The following is a 12669-nucleotide window of genomic DNA, read 5'->3' on the forward strand; positions in this document are numbered from 1 at the left end:
CTATTGACTGTAGCAGGATTAAGGCTGGTGTGGTATTGGCCAATAAACAACATGCAGCACACATTCTTTATTTCTATTGTTTAACTGGCTGTTGCAACAAAAGATGAACTAATGTCATGTGATTATTTCCCAGTGGTGTAAAATCCAGTTTTGATTCCTTTCACTGTTTTTTGTTGTTGTTGTTGTTGTTGTTCACACAGTTTGAGACTCTAATCCAGACACAGACTCTCAGCCTTCAGCCTATAAACCTTTATAAATCAGTTTTGCCTCATTTTCGTTTGTTGGTATACTTGCTAATTTAAAGGTAACACACACAAACTATAGGTGTAACATACAAGACCTGGCCTGCAGGTAGATCAAGTCAGACGTGATTTTATACTTGAAGATAAGGGACATCGACAGAGGTATGCAGTCGACAGAGGTGCATATTATTGGACTTTAGTGTATGTCAGCAGCTCTGGGTCTAAGTTGCACCAGGGTGCTTGGATTAAGTTAAGTCTGTTTGTACTTATTTAAACTAAAGGAAATGAACACATCCTCCACCACCTGGCATGTTTTTGGATATCAAATCTTAATTTGAAAAGTAACTAATGATTAGCTGCCAGATTCATCATGTATAAAGTGTAAGGTAAGACAACATGGACATACTCAAGTGAAGTAGAAAGACCTAAAAAGGTTTTTCACTACATGTTTACCACAAACACAGATCTTACGGTATCCCTGTTAAAAAAAACTCTGTGCCTCTTTGTGTACACCCCCCCCCTTCCCTCCTTTATGCAAATGTGCTGTGACGTCGGCGGAAGTCGGCGACGTCTCTTCTTCCGAAGGATATTCCTTTAAAGGCGTATTTAAAGCCTTGGCTTCAGTTCAACCGACAACCTATGCAACAAAGGCTGCAGCAGAGCCGAGCGACCGTCCGTCCCAGCGCCCAGCGGACAAAAACACGGACCCAGTGGCTGACACAACCCGGCGAGGTGAGCGCGGTGTCCGGTTGAAGCACCGGCCAAAGGGGATGGATAGTGATCATTTTCTAGGTGCTGTTATTCGGCTCCGGCGGGCGAAAGACACCGCATCACAGGTTGCTGCTGCAGAGAGACGGGGTGGGGGTGGGGGTGGTGGGGATGTTGAGGAGGAGGAAGATGAGGCTTTTCCAATAGTTTCTGTAGGCTTGTATCAAAAAAAAACAACAAGAGAAGGGAGGCTGAGCCTGGGACAGGTCAGGTTGCATAATTAGGCTGCTCCAATTATAAAGTCTCCACAATTGCAGGGTTGTGAATGGTGTTTAAATGTACAGCAGGTGAAGAAAATTTGGAGAAGTATAGTAAAATAAAAATAAGACTTTTTTTTTTTTTTTTTTTCTCCATCACTGCACCTTTGTGATTAACTGAGAGTGTGCGTTGTGCTGCAGTAATCTGCTGTGGGAAGATCAGGACAAACTTGTATTTTAGGGTGCCAGGCTGCTGTGCTGGCCACTAACAAAGAAGGACATATGTCCTGCTTTCTACATTCATATATTCGCCCATGTTTTCATCACCAATGGATTCTGATGCCTTAAAATGCCATTGCATGTGGAGGTTTGTCACCAACCTGCCATTTATCTTAATATAACAACAAGTCAACTCCTATACACCATTATGAGTTGATTAGTTTTTTTTTAAAGACAAGTGTTTAAAAGTCATTAATCATAAAACATCTATAACCTTTGTCTTATTTAATTTTGAATAGTACTGTTCTTTAATCCGTATGATGTGTGTGTGTGTGTATTTAGGTACGACTGCTTACTGCTTGCAGCCTGGGCCAAACAACAACGTCTCAACGACATTTATGAAGCTTTCAAGTCCTTTTGGTGAGTCTAAGATTCACACACAAAAACAGGTGGCGTTTTTCTTTTAGTCACACTCATCACTGCATTTTTTTTTAGAGTTATCCTCGTGTGTGTTATTTCACCATTTCGTCTAGTAAATCAGCACAACGGAGAGGTTAATAAGCAACATATGTGATCCCTCTGTTGTCTTTCAAATGTATTGTTCTGATGAAAACCACAGCCAGCACAAGCTAAGCTGTACTGAACAGACGAGCAATTATACCTGATCTGATCGTAGTCTTGGTTTGGATGGATGAGACAGGATCAGCACTAATGCGCGAACACACACGGTGCACGCTTCTTACTAAAAGATCTTTATGTGTCACAGTCTTGCTTTTGACATGCACTGGGCGTTTTATTGCATGAATGAATTGAGCTGGTTCAGCTGAAGTGAAAGCAGTCAACTTCCTCTAGATGAAATGGTTGATGACCATCTACCAGGCGCTGAGTCAGTATTGAGGTACTAAGCAACAGACAGTCACTCGCATCCAGCCTGACAGAAGTGGCAGACAGTCACGTGAACACACACACACACTCGTGCACGTACATGTACATTTGAAAAGATGTTGTTCAAACAGAACAAATGCCCCAGCATGCATACATTTGCTTTGCTGAGAACGGCTGACTGCCACACATCTTTGATGCTTTGTATGCTGAGCTAGACTGTATTTCCATAACCAAACATATAAATTATGTCTTATATACCGTCGTGCTCTTAAAGGTATTGCACATATTATCTTTGTTTACAAACCAACCAGGACAAGAGTGAGGTTTGGAAATGAAATGCAAGTCTTTTGTGGGGGATTCTGAATTGCTGCAAAAACACGAAAAACATGCACATACATCCCACCCCTTCCATATTGACTTTGGCATGCTTTAAAATACTGCAGTGTGAGCCAAAACCAGTACACTAAATGTGACTCCACATCAGTTTGTTTAATCGTTTCCACGCTGCATAAAGAAGCTTGAGAAGCTCAGTGGAAGCAGACACAACTTGCAGGCTGTCCAAAACAAAAAAGGTTTTAGATGCTTGTCATGTAACTTTGACATCCCTGGTTTTGACTCACTCTTTTCTGTCCAGTTAAGTAAAAGGTTTGCATTAGTGTGGTCGTGTTTTTACAGATCCCTGTGAGACAGTGACATTGGACCATCAATGCAAGGTTAAGTAGATTCATGGTTTAAAGGTTTATCAGATGCAAAAACACTGCCCAGTGGTTTATGACACTGACACAGAATTTTACTATGATAACTATGGAAGGTTATCACTGCGACAGTCATCGTTCTCCAGTTCAACAATTGTTTGAATTCTTATAAGTCATGTCTCTCAGACATGATCCAAGTGTAATGCAGCTCTTGTTTGTAGCCAAGCTAACATTAGTTTGAAGTAATACTGTGGGAAGCAGTGTTTTCCCTTCTGTCCATCACACACAGCATAGACACACAGAAACGGCAACTGTGACTTTGTATCCTGAGCCCTGATGGTGTGTGTAGATAACCCATTTCTTAGCAAAGAAAAGAGAGAGCAGGTGTCCTTTCCCGCCTCTGATCAGAGCACAAGACTCTCTATTAATGCTTTTGTGTGTTTTGTCATCTCACTTACATCAGTGCCATCAAAAGCCCCACTTATCTCTACCTAGTCTTACACACACACACACTTGTCATAACTGTAGATGCTATTGTGTTGTTTGAAGCCAGTTGGGGTCACAGCAATAGGCTGCTGAGCGAAAACCGTGACCGGACCTGTTTCGTTGACATAATTCTAGTACATCTTTTCACAAGAGTGTTTACTTTGTAGATCCATAAAGCATCTCAGCTGCTTCATTAGAGCTCTTATTTTTGCGGAGTCAACCTCTCTTAACTTCCTCTTTAGACAGCAGATACCGGCACTGATGTTTAGGAAAAACAGAGTCAATGTTACCAGCTGGTTCATCTGTCATAGCTCTGTGTTGACAGGTACCTGTGGGTTGTTTGTTTGTGTCTGTGTGTGGAGGTGATCAGCAACACTGCATGCACAGATAATAGTCTGTTATCAAAGCCAGTATCAGACTATTTAGCCCTGGCTTTGAGTTAGAGGACACATGTACACTTTGACATGGTCAATAATACAAAAAATCTCCCTTGGATAGAGATGTTCCACTTTGTTCACTTTCCTTTCAGTGCTCCTCCTCTCTGTTCCTTTCTTTCTGAGTTGTCTCTCCTCTATTGCGTTTTATTTCTGTCTTATTCCTGTTTTTGATTTCCATTTTTACACATCTTGACCAAATAATGTGTTACACTATCCAAGTGAATTGGGAAATTATTCGGATAATACCACTTACTTAAAAAAAAAACAAAAAAAAAAAACAAAAAACACTTTCTAGTTTACAATGTCATGTTTTATTCCCTATAGTCAATATAATTTTCTGTGAAATGTCACCTTTTACATTGCTATCAGGAAGAAACAATACACATGCCTTTGACCCAGTTCTTTTTTTCATCTTCGAAGGCATGAAATGAAAATTCAGTCTAACTGGCAAAGCCACAACTGAGCAGTAAGCTCTTGTTGCCTTACTCAATAGTACCTTATTCATTTAGCCATAGCCATCGAGAGATTTGGATCAATAGCCTACTTCTGTTATCTTGGCTTTGTACTAATTCAGATTATCATCAAAACCTTCAGTACAGTATTTCTTACATTAATGTGTCTGCAGAGCTAAGTCTCCCCGTGACCCTGGTTAAGGAATAAGTGGGTATAGAAAATAAATGGATGGATGTTACGGGGAGTGTCAGATTTTTTTTGCTTCGGGGCAGATTTTGAACTCAGATAATATCAAAAGCTTGAACAAATTTGACTTCACCACAGTTTTGGGCTTTTTGGCCTCTGCTGCCTGTGGTTAATATTAATGCTGCTTTGAGACATCTGCACTTTAAGCCAAACCTTTAGTGGCCTGCTAAGGTTTCTGTTGCTAATGTTTTTTCCTGAGTCATTGTGACCGAGGTGTCATTTTGAAATCACACATGTGATCAAATTTTCGCATCTTCAAATTTTGAAGTAATGAAGCGTCCCTCTTAAGATCATTTTTGGGTTTTCTCCAATTACTGTTCCCATCTTTACTGACTTATCTGGAGCTGAAATGGTTCCAGGACAAACTGATGTCCTGCCTTCCAATTCAATTACTAGAGAGCTGCCTGGGAGCCAGAAGTAACTGGTGGCAGATTGGTTTTGTTTGGCACACCTTGACTGACTGTAGGTCTTTGTGGGCAAAACACACACCACACCCAGATCTCACACACTTACCTCTACTATGTACTGCATCACAGTTCCAGTTTACCTTTAGTTGTTATAGTAAGGTATGCATTATATATCATACACATTGACACTGAAAGGTTTTAGCCCTGTGTTGCTGATGTGGCTGTCAGGCAGGTTTTCTATATGACAAGTGTCTCTAGAAGCTCAAACGCACACACAAGCGCACACATTGTATCTGCTTATAAAGTCTACAGTTGCTGGATCATTTGTCTGTACTTTGAATTTATCTTTATTACAAATGATGTTGCAGTACTTGTGGGATATTTGGCATCTGGCACAGAGAGTAGGTATTACAGGAAGTTGATGTGCAAGGAACGTATTTACCACAGCATACTGTTAAACTGTGTTTACCTTACCCTATATGCCAATATATATGCCTTATACATATAGAAAATATTTAAGAAGTGTAATTTGGTCATTGTCGTTTAGAGTGCAGATTGCAAGACCATGCTTTTATGGAAAAATTGCCATTTCAAATTGCCACTTTCAGATGTGATGTAAATATGGGCTGCATTCCCGGTATACTGTGTAGATAAATTGTCTAGATTAAATGACTAACTGTTCAGTCAATAAATGCCAAGAGTGAAAGATCTCCATCACAGTTTCCCAGAGTCCAGGGCAATGTCTTCACATTGCTTGATCTTAATGGCTAACACTTAAAATATAAAGATATACAGTTTATTATGACAGAAATTAAAGAATGACAACAGACTTTCACAATAGAAAGCCTAAAACATACAAGTACATATTGGCATTGGCATAAAAAAATGAATGCATTGGCTTTTAAAATATTTGCCCGCTAAGTGGTTCTACTCATTGAGATGAACATTTAAATTTGGCAGCGTCTACAGATTGGCAAGCAGACAGACAGGCAGGTATCTGGGGTGAAAGAGGAGATAAGATAACTGGCTCTGTACCAGTAATGTCATTAACGTTGTGAATAATACTGCACTCACATTAATGGATACACACACCCACAAACACACTGGAATTGTAAAAGCCAGTTCACCACAGAAGTGAAAAGAACTGGCAACATTTTAAAAACAGATACTTTTTGGTTAAACTTGTTTGCAGCAGTGCTCAGGGCCACGGCGTTATCTTGCAACAGCAGTATTAGTGTGTCATTTCTCCAGAGAGGTACTTAAAAATGTTTTTTGGTTTTTTTATGTGTTACCCAGTGGGATGGAGCACAGCCAGAGCGACATGTTTTACTGTGGCCTCCTAAATAAGAAAATCTACTCACTCATGACACATTAGATTTAATGTACTATGAAATTCTATACTCAGACCTGCACGTTTGTGTGGGGTGAAGTAATGATTTGTAATTTAATATTTATATTGTTTTTGTACTATTGTCTTTAAGCACATGTTTTATTTATGTTTATAAAATGATCTCGGTTATTTTCTGTAAGTCCTTGGTGATGTGTTTGGTGAAGTGAGGATTATGAGTCACCACAGCCTGCGTGGTGCCTCATACAGCATCGCATTGTTGAATCCATTTCCAGACTCGGCTGTGACAGAAACCCTGCTGGTAGACTTAACCTGTCCTGTTTCAGTTTCGGCGTCATTCTCAAATCATCAATCAAAATTGTTCAGTACATTTTACATCCAATTGAATGTGTTATATTGCTAGGGATAAAAATTCAGAGCAGATTCAGAGTATTTTTGTTTAATATGTTTTCAAGGATAGGACATAGTTGTTGATTCTGGCCCTGGTGATATTTGGTGTTGGATTAAAAACTATTTTTGGGCCTTTCTGAGCATGAACATTTGTGTGTCACAAATGTTCATGCTTCATGCTTTCCTGCATGTGTTTGGACTGTGGGAGGAAGTACCTGGAGAAACCCCCACACAGTCACAGGGAGAAGATGCGAACTTCACTCGGTGTCTGTGCCTGGTAGATCAGGCTCCAGCATCCCCCACAACCTTTGATAGGAGAAAGTAGATAATGGATGTATTGCTAATTGTCCCTGGGTTTGGTGAAATTATTGGCACGATTTGGTTTTTCTACAACTAAACTTGCTCCATGTGACAAACACATTTTTGTGCTGCTGTGAGAAGAGGAACTCAACTTTAATCTCTTATCCAAACAACTTCAAATATAATAATTTTTAAAATGAATATTTAAGCGTGGGGCGTTGCCTCACAGCAAGAAAGTCCTGGGTTCGCAACCTGGCCTTTCTGTGTGGAGTTTACATGTTCTCCCCGTGCTTGTGTGGGTTTTCTCCAGGTTCTCTGGTTTCCTCGCACAGTCCAAAAACATGTATGTCAGGTTGATTGGTGACTCTAAATTGCCCATAGGAGTGAGTGTGAGTGTGGCCCTGTGATGGACTGGTGACCTGTCCAGGGTGTACCCCTGCCTTCCACCCAAAAGAAGAGCTGGGATAGGCTCCAGCAGATCCCTGTGACCCTGGTTAGGGAATAAATAGGTATAGAAAATGGATGGATGGATATTTAAGCGTGTTTCAACCACACAACAGGAACTTACATAAGATATTGTGATTAAACCGGTACTGATACTAGAATAGAGCAATGCTGCACCACAAGGTTATAAGGAATGTTGCTGTGTGTGGCTCTGCAGTGGAATATTCTATTAGATGCAGGACAGGGTGAAAACTTAGCATCTTGAAGTATGTCATTCTGAACATGTCTGTGCAGGCAGTAACATTTTGTTGGCTCATTGCCAAATCTTTTGTGTGTGCATAGTTGTGCAGTTGTGAAACAGTGATATTGGTTACAAGATTCTTTTTCTGGGTACATTAGCGTGAGCTGAGGCGGTTATGTGTGGTGTGAAGTGACTTGGTGGTAGGTTTGCATTTTGTTTTGCTCAGCGAGAGAAACAAGTGTGAAGCGTGACATCGTTCAGTCACATTAATGACTGTAAAGACAAATAATACAACCAGAGGTCGTGATACATAAAGTAGATCTCTGTCATCTGTTGTATGTCTTGCCGCTCTCTTGTGTGTGTTAGGTGTGTAGGTAACTGTATAGGGCAGGGTAACCACACAGACACACACACAGACACACATTCCCTGCTCAAGGGGCCAGGCCCCTCAAGATCAGAAAGACAGGATGTAGGTTGGGGGGGGGGGCGGTAATGTGATGATGGGTAGGGGGTACTGTTGGGGGTGAAGACTGGGTTTGAGGTGGTAAATTGCAGTCGTGTGTCTGTGTCTGTGACACACAGCCAGCAACGTGACTCCAGTGTAGAAACAGGGCTAAGGCTGCTGTCAGCAGCTTGTCAAAACCTCAGTGTATCCAGCTTCCAAACATTCTCAGCCATGCAAGAGTTAACACAAGGGTGTTTGGAAAATCATCTGTTAGAGCGCTATTTAGGATTCACAGCTTCTGGGTCAGTATATTACATAAAAATGTTACTACATTTGTGAGATATGAGACACTACACTGACATCCACTGTCTAGACAGGTTCAGCTTAGTGGGCCTAGTGGATTAAAATAACACTGTGTATGTTTGCAGTTGGATCTGCTGTAGCTTGAAAACTAATCATTTAGAGCAGCCGGACTAGGTCAAGTTTAATAATAAAGAAAATATGGATCCCAGTAGTGGTTCTCAATCTGATGTAGCTGAAGGTTCATACCAATACACATAATCATAACTTGCTGTCTGCAGTGCACCAAGGGCAGGAGAACAGAATGAGTATTTTAACTAGAACACCCTGTCAGTAGTGACTAAATGTAGACTGGCTAAATGTAGGGTTGGCACTCTTTTAGCTTCTATTTTGAAAGGCAGCAGCTATATATACCTGGTACTTAATATACGTTCTAGTCAGCACAGTGCCATAAACCCTATAGAATGACAGGAATTTTTCATTGATACTAGTGCACGTTGATACACATGTGCCCCCCTGTACTCTGCCTCTGCACTGCAGCAGCACTGCACCATAAAGCACACATCCAGCCTGTGTTTAACTCTCACGTCCTCTCATTCTCTGTAGTGCTTATCCCTGCCATCTGCTTCCCAAATCTGGGAAAATGGTTCTGTTTCATGGGGATGTTGACATGTTCATGTACATGTGTGTGGGTTTGCCAGGCAGTCTTCTTCTCCTGTGTGTGTAGGCGCTCTACAGCTTCTGCTCATGGGGCAACGATGACACATCTGTCATTTAGTATATCCCCTAAGGTAACTTTCAGCGACAATGCCGCGACAGTTCAGGTTGACAAGTTCAAATTTTAAAACATTAGGAGAGGGATGCACAAAATGTGATACCGGCATCTTTATAGCCCCTGTTGGAAGCTTTTAAAACCAGGTTTGATTACATTTTCACTCTTCTGGCCCAAATGTGAATGTGAATCTGAAGCGATTTATTGGATTCCACATGCAGCCAAGTCTACAAATGCAAATACATACATAAATACAAAAACACAAACCAAATAAAGCACCAGATCATATCATTTCATACGCACACATACATGCACACAAACATGCATAGATCCCACTGTGACCTGAGGTCTTCATCGTTGTAATCTATATATCTAGCTGTAAATGGGTCAGCCCTCTGATGTTGTGCATCATATTTACAGTGGGTTCACATGCCTTGCTGGTGTGTGGCACCAAAACCCATGTTTAGGTACAGTCTGATGGAATTGTGATGGGGTTTTTGGAATCGGACGACAAAATTTTGAGAAAACGATAAACATATTTCAATAATGATGTACACAGATATATGTAGGCTATATCTAGCTGCACCCAGTGAGTATTTTTTATTATTTTCTAGATTTATTTTTGGTCTATACAGTGTCAGAAAATCAAAAAAACATCTATTAGATATTCAGCATATTGAGTTTGTTTATTTGCTATGGAGCAGTTGTTGTTTAACTTTACACATGTATGTGGAGAGATGTGACAGTGTAGACAGTTTGCAGATGTGATGGACCTTAAATTGAGATTGCTTTCTTAGCTGCTGTTTAGTGTCAAGGAAATATCTGTGACACAGGGTTTAAAAAAAAACCAACACGGACTTTGATAAGAAACACAATGCAAACCGGTTTGTGAAGTCGCAGTCGAGACAAACATTCACACCGTCAACAACATAGTTTTTGCATTTGTGCAGATGACCAACACAGGCTTGTTTTTCATGAGGACTGTAGGCATTTTAGATATTCAGCTGACTAACAAGTCACCAGTTAGTGCTCTATCTTTATCTTTGACAGGATATGCTACACTTTTCTTCCGTCTCTTTTACCATGATAGGACACTGCACCATCCTGCCCTGAGAGCTGACTTCTAACATGCAGATCCCATAGATGCAGTATGGCATGTATTGAAATAAGTAGGAAAACAGTCAATAGGAAACTGCCATCTTAGCAGCCAATTTAAGTTTTTGTAATGCAGACGTGGTGGCAGTTTTGAAATGAATGTCAGTTCATAAATATTAAAGCAAAACTACACTGAAAATCATTTTAGTGAGTCAGCTTGTGGAGGACACCAGCTGTGGTCGTCTTGTTCTCACGGCCATTGGATTCTGATGATAAAACATGAAACAATAATATAAAAGGTAGATTTCTTTTGGTCCCTTTGGATAGGTGTGTCGATGATCGGTCTTAAATGCCTGTGGTTATCGACGATCTATGCAATCATGTACAATTCTACATCTTCAGTACATGATTGAACTTGCAGCAGGTATGAGACCGTGTGATATCTCGTATTACCTGTAATATATGAAGAAGAGACAGTAGAGAAGGTAGAGCAAGTGAGAAAGACATACCTTGTCCTGATTTGATGACAGTGTTGCAGATAATCTGGTCTGTGACACAGGAATAAACACTCACTAAAATAGAGCTGGGTAGTGTGTGTGTGTGCATGTGTGAGATTTGTAAGACACAGGAGACGCTGACTCTTAATTTGTCCTTAACCTTGAACCTGTGGTATTTCTTTCCCTTCTCTCCTGCATTTTTCCATCTCACCTTCTCTATGTTCTCTTTTTCATTGACTCCATCTGGAAAAAAAAAATGTAAAAAGTGTTTTAAGGTTTTTTGTCTCTTAGATTTCTGTCCCACTTAAGTTTGTTTTTTTATTTTATTTGCCTTCATTCCTGTAATTTTACCTCCTTATCCTTTTCAACATTTCTGGTTCCTATGCAGATGCTCTGTAGGCTTTAATGCTGCGTTTTATTTAACGCAGACCTGGGAAGTATGACGCCACACCCGAATTAACCATGTTCCAGTACATTAAGTTGTTAAATCAAAGTTAACCATGGTTAGCAATATGAGTTTATAACAACGCATTTTGTGGTTTTTGTACACATTTTAGAGGTTTAAGAGCTAAATGGATATATATAGATCACCAATATGCTATAATTCGCTGATACACACGAGAAAAAGAGAAAATCATCTATGTACCTATAATCAAATAGGATTCACTGCTTGTGTGTGTCTGTGTCTGTGCTGATAATTACTGATGCCACAGAGTGCTGTCAGCTGAGAATGAAGTGAATGCATGGATAGCAGCAAGAACACTTTGTTTTTCATGTCTTAATATCACATGATTGTAGTTAAGCAGATTCCCCATGTATTTACATGATATGAAGCAACTATATGACACTTTTAGATCCATACAATTAAATCAGACCCAAGTATTAACCCTTTAAAACAGCCTTAAACCAAACATTTGACCAAACGAATTAATGACTCTTCATGTTTATAAATGTATTCAAATGATTTGGCTCCTGTTTTATCTCAGCCTGCACTCTGACAGTGTGTGCTGCCTTCCTTTTTTATTTTTTATTTTTTTATTTTTTCCATCCCTGTCATCTGGCTCATTGTGCCTAGCAGGTGTCCTCTCTGCAGTTGCTTGCAAAACAGAGCCCAGCACACTTGACTATTGTTGCTAATAATGCTAATAATGCTTTATGTTGTGTAGTGACCACATCACTGGATTTGTGTATTATTGGCCATCAACTGCCATACCACCAGAAGGAAGTTTAAATCAAGTTGCAGAGACATGAAATCTTGAGATCAGTGAGCATTTGGTGAAGGGCTCTGCGTGGTAGTGCAGCTGAAGGAACAGACTGTAACACAACATGGGCGTAGGATCAGTTCTGCCACCAAAATGTTTCTTCAGGGGATGTTTCAAAGCTCCCATTTCATTTTAGCATCCAAGTTTCTCATAATCCAGATACAACAAGTGAGGTGACCAATAATGAGATGAAGTATGGCAGGATCTGTCAGATTCAGCTCAGCAAGTGATTGCTTGATTGATCAAATGATTACATTGTATATTTGCTTCACGGTAATTGATCAGGAAAAGTAAACCCTTTGTGTGTTCAGTGTGACACTGGTTAGAATCCACTGGTCTTCTACACACAGACACACACTTTAACAGTGAACTCATTGGGAATTCATACTGGATGTCCGTGCAGTCTGTTTAACTCTGTCTCTATGAGGCGTGTTATTAGTTGAAGACCTTCCGTCTTTGTACTCCTCCTTCTCTCTCTCTTTTTTTTTCTCCATCCACATATCTCTCATTTTTTTTCTCACCACACACCAAGTCTTCTGT

General features: G+C 40.2%; 1 long non-coding RNA gene across 1 annotated transcript in view; it reads left to right on the top strand.

Annotated features, from left to right (window-relative positions):
• The first annotated feature begins 862 nt into the window (after window positions 1-862).
• The window catches only part of LOC113126704 (uncharacterized), a 13685-nt gene continuing 1878 nt past the window's right edge, over window positions 863-12669 (top strand). The window contains exons 1-2 of the long non-coding RNA XR_003295326.1: window positions 863-974; window positions 1769-1846. This is a non-coding gene — a long non-coding RNA (uncharacterized LOC113126704). The remainder of the gene's footprint in view (window positions 975-1768; window positions 1847-12669) is intronic.

Source organism: Mastacembelus armatus, chromosome 11 (genome assembly GCF_900324485.2).
Source record: "Mastacembelus armatus chromosome 11, fMasArm1.2, whole genome shotgun sequence".
Taxonomy (NCBI): domain Eukaryota; kingdom Metazoa; phylum Chordata; class Actinopteri; order Synbranchiformes; family Mastacembelidae; genus Mastacembelus; species Mastacembelus armatus.